General features: G+C 50.2%; 1 protein-coding gene across 2 annotated transcripts in view; it reads left to right on the forward strand.

Moving 5' to 3' along the window:
• Positions 1–12,754, forward strand: part of DMAP1 (DNA methyltransferase 1 associated protein 1) — a 72,529-nt gene that overhangs the window by 42,009 nt on the left and 17,766 nt on the right. The gene's annotated exons all lie outside the window — the stretch shown is intronic.

Consider the following 12,754-nt stretch of genomic DNA (forward strand, 5'->3'; position numbering starts at 1 on the left):
GGAGAGGATTGAAGGGTTGGCGGAGGCGTGGGAGAGAATGAAGGGTTGGCGTAGGAGAGGATGAAGGGTTGGCGGAGGCGTGGGAGAGGATGAAGGGTTTGGCGGAGGCGTGGGAGAGGACGAAAAGGGTTGGCGGAGGCGTGGGAGAGGACGAAGGGTTGGCGGATGTTGGAGAGGATGAAGGGTTGGCGGAGGCGTGGGAGAGGACGAAGGTTTGGCGGAGGGGTGGCAGAGGACAAAGGGTTGGCGGAGGCGTGGGAGAGGATGAAGGGTTGGCGGACGTCAGAGAGGTTGAAGGACGAGACCTTAATGTCGCTAAACTAAAATCAAGACAGGGCTGTTCTGTATTAGAGTTGTGTCAATCTCAGGACCAGATGGACAGAAATACAAATCCAACACCCCGAGGGGAAACGGACGTTATCTGTTCAGCTGTTTGCCTTGAGTTTTTATCTGTAAACCCCCTCCACCCCGTTACCTATTTGCTGACCCTACTTAGTCACCCTTGGAGCCCCCTTCACCCTGATCAAATATCTAAATATAAGACCCACCACAGAATTCTCCCATCAGAGAGCCTGCTAGATTCCAGCGATTCCTCCAGTACTGGGCAGGACCCCAGACCAAGCTGGCCTTGTGATCGTTTCCACACCATCACAATACTGGAAACAGAAAAATGTCCCGGTCATGAGGGTGTAATAAAGGCCGATACTCAAGGGGTTAAAGAACCTTGTCGGAGTGACTCCCCGATATCCTTCTGGTAACTTTACATTTCTCTCGGTGTTCTGCGCGGGATAAATTGTTGGCACTTGATGAATATTGGATGATTCTCAAGGTAAATAATATGAATAATGTAACGCGGCTTTTTTCGGCGTCGGAAGCCGCTATTCGGGATGCGATTTTAATATTTTGTAACGTCCTTGTATTGTGGTTGGTGTCCGCATTAACCCTTTCATCTCCGGGCAGTGCCGAATTCTCCGGCTTCTCGCCAAACCGTCGTGCCATCGACTTGACTCCGTCCCGATGACGTTTCGGAAGTGTTTTCTGCGGCACCGAGACGGCTAAACCCGCAATAACGAAAAAAAAAAAAAAAGGCGGCGACCGCCCAGAGTAATGCGCTCGGAGACAACAGCCGGAGAGTTAGATCTAGTTCACCAGCTAAAAATTACTTTTATTCACAAATGCAAAACGTGATTTGCTGCGCGTTTTTTGCCGGGGGGGAGGGGAATGGCTGCCGGAATGCGGGAAGGTGAGGAGAGCAGCCCGGCGGCGGCGCTTATTAATATTCTGCTGCTGACAGGCGCACTTTGATTAATTAGTGGGCTCCTGTATATCCGCCGGATGATGAGTCTGCTGCAGCTAATCGTGATTGAGTCGTGGCCGGTCACAGCTCCCAGCGCTGCCAGGTGCCGCCGTCCGCTGTCATGTCTCTTGTCACCTGAGCGGGAGAGCGTTGGAATGAGAATGCAGACACAAAAAAATCGTCACTGCCATCTTATATTCTGACATTAAGCCGCGGCACGTCCCCTCCCCCCCTTCTTGGGTTACCAAATAACATCAATAGTGTCCCAACGGCCGCACTTTCCAGTACAAATACCCATCGGATTCTTCTTCGCCGGAGATGGTAGACTTGCGTTTCTAAACGCTTGTGTTGCCGCGTCCCGATCATCGGCGCTCCAGGAAGAAGTCGCCTGTAACAACAGCAACCGTCTTGCGCTGTTTTTTCCTCCTTGGCTCTTTAACCCCTTCAATACCGGGGGGCACTTCCCCCCCCCCCCCCCCAGGACAATTTTCAGCGCTGTCGCACTTTGAATGACAATTGCGCGGTCGTGCAACACTGTACCCAAACTAAATTTTTATAATTTTCTTCCCACGAATGGAGCTTTCTTTTGGTGGTATTTGATCACCTCTGGGGTTTTTATTTTCTGATAAACGAACTGACAAAAAAAAATACCAAAATGTTTGGGGGGAAAAAACGTTTTTTTGTAGTTTCTGTCATATGAAAATGTTGTTTTCCCCTTCACTGACGGGCACTGATGAGGAGGCACTGATATGTAGAATTGATGGGCACTGATAGACAGCACTGATGAGGAGGCACTGATAGGCGGCACTTGTGGGCACTGATAAATTGGCAATGATGAGGAGGCACTGACAGGTGGCAATAATGGGCACTGACAGGTGGCACTGATGGGCAGTACTGATGAGGTACTGATAAGTACTGACAGGTGTTACTTCTGGGCAGTGATTGGCACTGTGGTGGGCGCTGGCAGAATCTTATTTTTACATTGCTGGGCACTGATTGGCAGGTGATTGCTACATTTGAGGGGGCTGTCGGTGCGAACCAAGGAATGACGTTTACCGGCACTTCCTGGTTCACACGATGATCAGCTGTAATTGGTCACAGCTGATCACGTGGTAAGAAGCCTCTGACATAACTGGTGGTTCAGGACGTAGGAAAACCGTCTTAAGAACACCAGGCCCTGGGATCAAATCCGGGACACGGCGCGACAACCACAGCTATGGAACGCTCTACCCACGGACATTGGCATGGAAGAAAACCACCAGGCCTTTAGAAAAAAACGTAAGACCCGCCTCTTCTGAAGGTTTCTGGACAACGACATTGGATACAAAGCGCCTTGAGACGATTTTGTTCGCATTTGTAGTGCTATACAACTTTCTCTCTCAGGCCCCGTACACACGACCGAGGAACTCGACGTGCCAAACACATCGAGTTCCTCGTCGAGTTCAGTGTGGAAGCCGCCGAGGAACTCGTCGGGCCGACTTTTCCCATTGACTAACGAGAAAATAGAGAACAAGTTCCTCGACGGGTTCCTCGCTGAAAAGTGTACACACGACCAAGTTTCTCGGCAGAATCCAGCTCCCACCGAGTTTCTGGCTGAATTCTGCCGAGAAACTCGGTCGTGTGTACAGGGCCTCACTCACTCTAATGGTTGGTGGATGAGGGTCGGCCACAAGTAACCAAACGGCGGCCCCTTTTTTATAGTCCAGCTTCTCGGTATGGTTATAGTTTGGAGAGCGCGGCTCTCTCCGCCGAGTCTGGTACTCGCAGCCTGCGGACGTTCTCTGCTGCGTCATCGGAGAGTCGTACAAGGCGGAGCTGAGCGTCTCGCTCCCCCAAAATGATGATCTTGCAGCTTTTTGTTCCACACGTTTTTCCTGCTTTTTGTATTTATGTTCCTCCTGTGCAAGCGCACTTCACGCAGTTTAAGCGGTTGTTTATTGCATTTGCCATGTGAGCCGTAGTCCCTAAATCAAACAAGACATCTGTGTAATTATGCCAGAGAGTTAGTCTCCTCTAGAGGACCATGGGGAAAAGATGTCAAGAGTTGGAAGGTGTCCAAAATATATTAACCTTAAAAAATAAAAAAAATAAATCAAATGAGGGGGGGGGGGGGAGCCAGCTAATCAATTTCTAGAGGAAAGTTTATAGCTTAGCAGCTCCAAGGTGTGGGGGGGTCTCCAGCCACGAGGTGGGGGGGGGGGGGGGGGGTTTTGAGGGATAGAGATGGTAAACTGTCACTATGTGTTCATCTTGGAAACTTGCTGAGTTCACCGATTGGAGGGAATTGTGTGATAGGGAGGACTGTCCCCGAATTGTCAGAATGGCTGCTCGCCAAGCTCGCCACTCGGCTTTATCTAACCCCCCCCCCCTCATCTGAGATGACTACATGTGTTGTATGGGGAACCGTATAGATGGAGGGGGTGCACATGGGCCCTTTACCCACAGCCTTCTCGGGTAAATTTTTATCATCTAAGATTTATTCAGATATTTATTGGTCTCAATAATAAATAAATGCAACGTCAGCAGAGAAAGTCTGAGGCTTTTGCAACAGAGATGTTTAATGCATGAGAATCTTTACCCCCCCTCCCCCCACAGTGATCTGCCTAGTGTCCTCCATGTGGACATCTGTCTCCGCTGTGGGCACATTGGCATCTAGTCCAGAGGTTCTCGTTCTTCTTTTTTTTTTTTTTTTGCATTTACAGTCCCCCAATGGCATTGGCCAATATGGCCCTATACCACCTTCACTGGACTGATCAAATCGTAATCGCCATTCTTAATTGTTTCCAGTATGACCGAGTTTTACCTTTGGATAGCGAGGAACATAACAGCCAAGAGGGAAATCGTAAGGATTCTACAATATTTATTGGGGAAAAAAAAAATTGCAAATACCCAGACGGGCTACACCTAGAAATTCTTACAATTTTTTGGTGCATTCAATGCATGGAATGGAGGTCAAGTTGCTGACAATCTTCCTTGCATGTCGTCTGGCACATCAAAGTCTATTTCTCCACTGATTCAGGTTCAATCATGTAGCAAATCCAGTTTCAGAGTTTTTTTTTTTTTTCTGTTCAGAGACCCAGTAATTCAATTCCCCATACCCCCATAATTTAGCACAATTATACGCTCATACGGTAGTTTGGTTCCTGTTCCACCATGATTTGATTCCCTTCCCATACCGCCATAGATTGGTTCCAATGTCTCCATCATTTGATTCTCTTCCCATACCACCATAATTTGGTTCTCAAACCCTTTTTATTTCTATCCAATACCCTCATAATTTGGTTCCCATACCGCCGTCGTCATTTGGTTTCCCATACCGCCGTCGTCATTTGGTTTCCCATACCCCCGTCGTCATTTGGTTTCCCATACCGCCGTCGTCATTTGGTTTCCCATACCGCCGTCGTCATTTGGTTTCCCATACCGCCGTCGTCATTTGGTTTCCCATACCGCCGTCGTCATTTGGTTTCCCATACCGCCGTCGTCATTTGGTTTCCCATACCGCCGTCGTCATTTGGTTTCCCATACCGCCGTCGTCATTTGGTTTCCCATACCGCCGTCGTCATTTGGTTTCCCATACCGCCGTCGTCATTTGGTTTCCCATACCGCCGTCGTCATTTGGTTTCCCATCCCGCCGTCGTCATTTGGTTTCCCATCCCGCCGTCGTCATTTGGTTTCCCATCCCGCCGTCGTCATTTGGTTTCCCATCCCGCCGTCGTCATTTGGTTTCCCATCCCGCCGTCGTCCTTTGGTTTCCCATCCCGCCGTCGTCCTTTGGTTTCCCATCCCGCCGTCGTCCTTTGGTTTCCCATCCCGCCGTCGTCCTTTGGTTTCCCATCCCGCCGTCGTCCTTTGGTTTCCCATCCCGCCGTCGTCCTTTGGTTTCCCATCCCGCCGTCGTCCTTTGGTTTTTTTTTTCCCCCCATACTCCCGTCATTTGATTTTTTTCCCCCCATACCCCCGTCATTAGATTTTTCCCCCATACCCCTGTCATTTGATCCCCCCCCCCCCCATACCCCCGTCATTTGATTTTTCTTTTCCCTCCATACACCCGTCATTTGATTTTCCCCCATACCCCCGGTCATTTGATTTTTTTTCCCTCCATACTGCTTCTAATGCCCCCATTGTTTGCTTCCCATGCCCCCATTGTTTGCTTCCCATGCCCCCATTGTTTGCTTCCCATGCCCCCATTGTTTGCTTCCCATGCCCCCATTGTTTGCTTCCCATGCCCCCATTGTTTGCTTCCCATGCCCCCATTGTTTGCTTCCCATGCCCCCATTGTTTGCTTCCCATGCCCCCATTGTTTGCTTCCCATGCCCCCATTGTTTGCTTCCCATGCCCCCATTGTTTGCTTCCCATGCCCCCATTGTTTGCTTCCCATGCCCCCATTGTTTGCTTCCCATGCCCCCATTGTTTGCTTCCCATGCCCCCATTGTTTGCTTCCCATGCCCCCATTGTTTGCTTCCCATGCCCCCATTGTTTGCTTCCCATGCCCCCATTGTTTGCTTCCCATGCCCCCATTGTTTGCTTCCCATGCCCCCATTGTTTGCTTCCCATGCCCCCATTGTTTGCTTCCCATGCCCCCATTGTTTGCTTCCCATGCCCCCATTGTTTGCTTCCCATGCCCCCATCGTTTGCTTCCCATTCTCCCAGCATTTGATTTCCATACCCCCCATCATTTAATCATTTTGGTTCCCAAACCCGCAATGGGTTTTGGTGGCCATTGGCTTCACATCTGCTGTTTCTCCAGTGAATTCTATTGGTGCGTTTCCCTGATGGTGTCTTTCTGTCCAAATGTTGGTCGGTTACAGCTGTCCCTGAGATCTATAAGAGTGAGCTACTCGTTCTATCTGTCACGTGGGGTGTGAATGGGTACTCTACCCCAAATATTGAGCTTCCCATGTCTCAGACCTTAGACTGTCTTCTTCTCTGTGAATTTGAAGACGTTTTTCATTTTCTTTCAGTCTATCTGTATTCCTTTCTCGGTGTTCATCCCGATGTGATTGTCTCATTATTTGGCTGAATATCTTTTTCCAACTCAACAGAAGACCTAAAACCTTGAATGGTCGCCTGCCTGCTGGGCAGAGCTGGTATCGCCTGGTATCGCTTTGTTTTTTTCAGAGCTCTCTAACTAAAATACATAAAGCAGGCATGTCCAAAGTCCGGCCCAGGGGCCAATTGCGGCCCCCGTTCCAGTTTAATGTGGCCCCCCTGGTAATTTGGATATATACTGTATTTATCAGCGCTGCCTCAGAGGGGACAGGGAGAGGGGCAACGAGTGCTGTCAAATTACATACAGGAGAATCTCCTGTTTACTCAGCGACATCTGTAATAGGAAGTCCCGTCTCCTGGGCTGCCATTGGACGACACCTCTGTCTATCATAGGAGGCAGGAGAAATTATATTAAAGAGGCTGCTGTGTAAATGGGAGATTCTCCTTTATGTAATCTGTTGGTGCTCATCCCGCCCCCCTTTCCCTTCGAGGCTGCAGATTGGACATCGATCAGGCTGCATTCATGGCAATGGAGAGGCTGCATTCATGGCAATGGAGAGGCTGCATTCATGGCAATGGAGAGGCTGCATTCATGGCAATGGAGAGGCTGCATTCATGGCAATGGAGAGGCTGCATTCATGGCAATGGAGAGGCTGCATTCATGGCAATGGAGAGGCTGCATTCATGGCAATGGAGAGGCTGCATTCATGGCAATGGCAAGGCTGCATTCATGGCAATGGCAAGGCTGCAGATGGGCACTGATTAGGCTGCATTGATGGGCAATGACCCTTATTTTTCTTCACAGTTTTTTTTATTAACATTTTTTTTTCCATGAAACTTCCCTCCTAAAGTGAAGGTGCGTGTTATACGCCGATAAATACGGTATATCCAAATAACACGCTCATCTCTTCACCACACACAGCCACAAAGGCAAGAAAATTTGTGTTGGGCCGTGTATTAGTGCTCGAACGAACACACTTATAGCCAGATTCACAAAGAGTTACGCCGGCGTATCAGTAGATACGCCGACGTAACTCGGAATCTAAGCCCGTCGTAAGTTTAAGTGTATGCTCAAACTGAGATGCACTTAAACCTAGCTAAGATACGACGGCTCTGCTGGCCGCTAGGTGGCTCTTCCGCTGATTTCGGCGTAGAATATGTAAATGACTAGATACGCCGATTCACGAACGTACGCTTGCCCGTCGCAGTAAAGATACGCCGTTTCCGTAAGAGATACGCCGCGTAAAGATAAAGCTGCCACCTAGGTGGCGTAGCCAATGTTAAGTATGGCCGTCGTTCCCGCGTCAAAATTTGGAAATTTTACGTCGTTAGCGTAAGTCGTCCGTAAATAGGGCTGGACGTAATTTACATTCACGTCGAAACCAATACGTCCTTGCGGCGTACTTTGGAGCAATGCATACTGGGATATGTACATGGACAGCGCATGCGACGTTCGTAAAAAAAACGTCAATCACGTCGGGTCACCAATCATTTACATAAAACACGCCCCCCCCTCATCCTCATTTGAATTAGGCGCGCTTACGCCTAGTGCTTTGTGAATACAGTACTTGCCTCTCTGACTTAAGGCGGCGTATCGTAAATACGATACGCTACGCCGCCGTAACAATGCGCCGATCTACGTGAATTCAGCCCTTAGACCAAATTTTAATGGTTCAAAGAATGTCAGGCAAAATGGTCGGCCCTTTACGCATGTTCACTTCATCAAATCTGGCCCTCTTTGAAAAAAGTTTGGACACCCCTGACATAAAGCAAGTGTAACGTCCCACTAAGGCCAATATTTATTTCTCTAAAGTCGGATAGGACTAACAAATTCGGTGGGCAGAAGTCCCAAAGAGATGCAACGGCGGCCATGAAAACCCGAATTATCGACCTTTTGGTGGAGACGGCCTTTCATTTCTGGCGGCACATCTGCCGTTCTGTCCGGGCGCCGCTGGGTTAATAGTTTTCACTCGCCCCCCCATCTCTCAGCGGCCCCGGCCGGCGTGGTCAACCCCGTGTGACGCCACTTCTTAATGTGTTTAGCTAACGGAGCTCACCTAACGGATTATCGGAGCTGCGTGAGTAATAGACTGCCCATTTACTTCTAATACATTTTGCATAGAGAGCAATCAACCTCCATCACTCTTTAAGATGAATCGCCGGAGCCGGCTAAATTTTAAAGATATTAGCCTGACAGCAGCCTCATAAATCAGAACATTTTCTTAATGACGGCAAAATTAAAATATACTCTGCCTCCCAAGAGCCAATGAAGTCTCTCCACGCGGAAGAGAGAACAGCGAACGCGCAAAAAAAAGAAAAATTAGTGGAAAGATTAATTGGTTTTATTTAGAGGGCGGAGGAAGGAGCGGCGTGCCCAGCGCCCGGCTACGGCGTTTTTTTTTTGTTTGAAAGAAGAAAGTAAACATTACGCTGCGGGATGGGCGCTCCCTGCGGGGAAATCTGATCATTTTATTATTATTATTACAGAAAAGTGTGACACTTCTCTATAGATGGATATTGGGGAGATATAAATATAAATACATATATGGCTTTTATTTTTACGTCTTTTTTTTTTAGTTTTATCTGAATAACGTCGCCTCCTCTCTTTGTGGTGAATAAATTAGATGGATAGATACCGTATTTATCGCGGTTTAACGCGCTCCCGCGTATACCGCGCACCCCTAAAGTGGCCCCCAATCCTGTGGAAAAAAAGTTTTTTTGTACTTACAGTTTTGGTGTCTTGCGCGGCGTCCATCGGCGGCCTCGTCGGGTCCGGCGTCCTTCTGCGGCTTCGGATGTCCTCTTCGGCGGGTCCGGCGTCCGTCTTCGGCGGGTCCGGCGTCCGTCTTCGGCGGGTCGGGTGTCCGTCTTCGGCGGGTCGGGTGTCCTCTTCGGCGGGTCGGGTGTCCTCTTCGGCGGGTCGGGTGTCCTCTTCGGCGGGTCCGGCGTCCGTCTTTGGCGGGTCCGGCGTCCGTCTTTGGCGGGTCCGGCGTCCGTCTTTGGCGGGTCCGGCGTCCGTCTTTGGCGGGTCCGGCGTCCGTCTTTGGCGGGTCCGGCGTCCGTCTTTGGCGGGTCCGGCGTCCGTCTTTGGCGGGTCCGGCGTCCGTCTTTGGCGGGTCCGGCGTCCGTCTTTGGCGGGTCCGGCGTCCGTCTTCGGCGGGTCGGGTGTCCTCTTCGGCGGGTCCGGCGTCCTTCTGCGGCGTCCTCGCATCCTCCCCGCTCGTTTCCCGCGCCGAGTTTGAATACTGCGCCGACATATAGCGAGCGCCGTACACTCGTGTATCGTCGGGCAGGCTCGGCAACTGTCGCGCTGACGTCCTGTACGCTCAGGACGTCAGTGCGAGAGGCGCCGAGACTGCCCGAAGATACACGAGTGTACTGCGCTCGGTATATGCCGGCGCAGTATTCAAACTCGTGGCGGGAAAGCGGGTATCGGCGTATATCGCGCACCCACGATTTTGCCCTGATTTTCAGGGCAAAATAGTGCGCGGTATACGCCGATAAATACGATAAATATCTAATTTATTCGCCACAAAGAGAGAGGGGGGTGACTCGGACATTTCTATAGGTCCACTTTTTTCAGATAAAACTAAAATAAAGACGTAAAAAAATAAAATCTCAAAGCCATCTTGAAGGCCTAAATTTTGTCAGGAATTTGTATTATTTTTTATTTTTTTATTTTAAGTTGCAAGAAATGTCTAATCTTAGAAGCTTACACTCTAATTTCTCTGCTACAGTCACTGCAGTGCTGTACAGAGAACACTGAGCCAGTCACATCATTTTCTGTACTAGAGGAGCTTACACTCTAATGTCCCCTCCCCCCCCACATCACATCAGTCTCTGTACAGAAGAGCTTACACTCTAATGTCCCCTCCCCCCACATCACATCAGTCTCTGTACAGAGGAGCTTACACTCTAATGTCCCCTCCCCCCCTCACATCAGTCTCTGTACAGAGGAGCTTACACTCTATTGTCCCCCCCCCCCACAGTCACATCAGTCTCTGTACAGAGGAGCTTACACTCTAATGTCCCCTCCCCCACAGTCACATCAGTCTCTGTACAGAGGAGCTTACACTCTAATGTCCCCTCCCCCCACAGTCACACCAGTCTCTGTACAGAGGAGCTTACACTCTAATGTCCCCTCCCCCCACACACATCTGTACAGAGGAGCTTACACTCTAATGTCCCCTCCCCCCACAGTCACATCAGTCTCTGTACAGAGGAGCTTACACTCTAATGTCCCCTCCCCCCACAGTCACATCAGTCTCTGTACAGAGGAGCTTACACTCTAATGTCCCCTCCCCCCACAGTCACATCAGTCTCTGTACAGAGGAGCTTACACTCTAATGTCCTCTCCCCCACACAGTCACATCAGTCTCTGTACAGAGGAGCTTACACTCTAATGTCCCCTCCCCCCCACAGTCACATCAGTCTCTGTACAGAGGAGCTTACACTCTAATGTCCCCTCCCCCCACATCACATCAGTCTCTGTACAGAGGAGCTTACACTCTAATGTCCCCTCCCCCCCACAGTCACATCAGTCTCTGTACAGAGGAGCTTACACTCTAATGTCCCCTCCCCCACCTCACATCAGTCTCTGTACAGAGGAGCTTACACTCTAATGTCCCCCCCCCCACATCACATCAGTCTCTGTACAGAGGAGCTTACACTCTAATGTCCCCTCCCCCACATCACATCAGTCTCTGTACAGAGGAGCTTACACTCTAATGTCCCCTCCCCCCACAGTCACATCAGTCTCTGTACAGAGGAGCTTACACTCTAATGTCCCCTCCCCCCCCCACAGTCACATCAGTCTCTGTACAGAGGAGCTTACACTCTAATGTTCCCTCCCCACAGTCACATCAGTCTCTGTACAGAGGAGCTTACACTCTAATGCCCCCTCCCCTCAGTCACATCAGTCTCTGTACAGAGGAGCTTACAATCTAATGCCCCCCCCCCCCACATCACATCAGTCTCTGTACAGAGGAGCTTACACTCTAATGTCCCCCCCCCCCCACATCACATCAGTCTCTGTACAGAGGAGCTTACACTCTAATGTCCCCTCCCCCCCACATCACATCAGTCTCTGTACAGAGGAGCTTACACTCTAATGTCCCCTCCCCCCCCACATCACATCAGTCTCTGTACAGAGGAGCTTACATTCTAATGTCCCCTCCCCCCACAGTCACATCAGTCTCTGTACAGAGGAGCTTACACTCTAATGTCCCCTCCCCCCACATCACATCAGTCTCTGTACAGAGGAGCTTACACTCTAATGTCCCCCCCCACAGTCGCATCAGTCTCTGTACCAGAGGAGCTTACACTCTAATGTCCCCTCCCCCCACATCACATCAGTCTCTGTACAGAGGAGCTTACACTCTAATGTCCCCCCCCCACAGTCACATCAGTCTCTGTACAGAGGAGCTTACACTCTAATGTCCCCTCCCCCCCCACATCACATCAGTCTCTGTACAGAGGAGCTTACACTCCAATGTTACAAGACTACAGTGCAAGCCATGATGTCACCATAATACCACTTGTGTATGAATGATGTCATCACCGGTGGATGCGGCCAGTGAGCGCGCGGCGTCATCTCGCTGTACGGATCGGAAGTCGGCTGGGGTTCATTTCTCTCCATTAGTCACTCCGTCGAGTATTTCTGTCCTCCCTTTTCTCTCGCTTGGCCCCCGTGCCCCTCTAATTAATTTTGTCGCGGCCCCTCGTCGCAGGCGGGATCACGGGGTTGGCGTATTTTTTGCGCTCTTCTTCCAACAATTAAGGCGCCGGCCGCTTTCCTTCGGCCCGTGCTGCGTCGCGTTGGCACCTGACACCGGCCCAGCAAGCCTTTAACTAGGCCGCTAGCAGTGGCCGTTTTACAGCGCAGTCTAATTATTCGCACAGAGTTTAGTCCGACGCGCTTTGTCACCATCAAAGGGGAACAGAAAGTGGCCCCTGAATAGGCGCCGGAAAAAAACTCGCAGCCGGCTTTTCCTTTTCCTTTTTCTCTCCGCCAGGCCTTGTGACGCCGTGGGGAAATTTTTTGGCTGCGTGTTTTTTTACCTGTGATCTTCCCCTCCCCCGTACAATTCAATGGTAACAAGTGTCTGATAAGTGATCTTATTTTTAATGAGTACCTGTAATTCTTTTTTTTTTTTATTATTATTCGCCGTTTCCTGCGCGGCCGACTCCCGCTGCTTTCCTGCTCTGCCGGGTTACTCCCTGCTCTCCCGTCTTTTGTGGGCTTTTTCGGCCGCACTTCTGCGTTCAGTCGAACTCCTCCGCTCTTTGTTATATCACCTACTAAATGAATTCCCACTGCTCGGGGGCGCCGCCGCTACGCCGCGAGAAAAAAAAAAAAAAAGCGTTTGGCCCTGGAAGGATTATTTATATAAATATATAAAAAAAAAGTCTTGTTAATGGGGGGAAGCGGCATCAAACGGGGGGGGACCGCGCGTTGCACAACCTTTC

The sequence above is a fragment of the Rana temporaria genome, chromosome 7, assembly GCF_905171775.1.
Source record: "Rana temporaria chromosome 7, aRanTem1.1, whole genome shotgun sequence".
Classification (NCBI taxonomy): domain Eukaryota; kingdom Metazoa; phylum Chordata; class Amphibia; order Anura; family Ranidae; genus Rana; species Rana temporaria.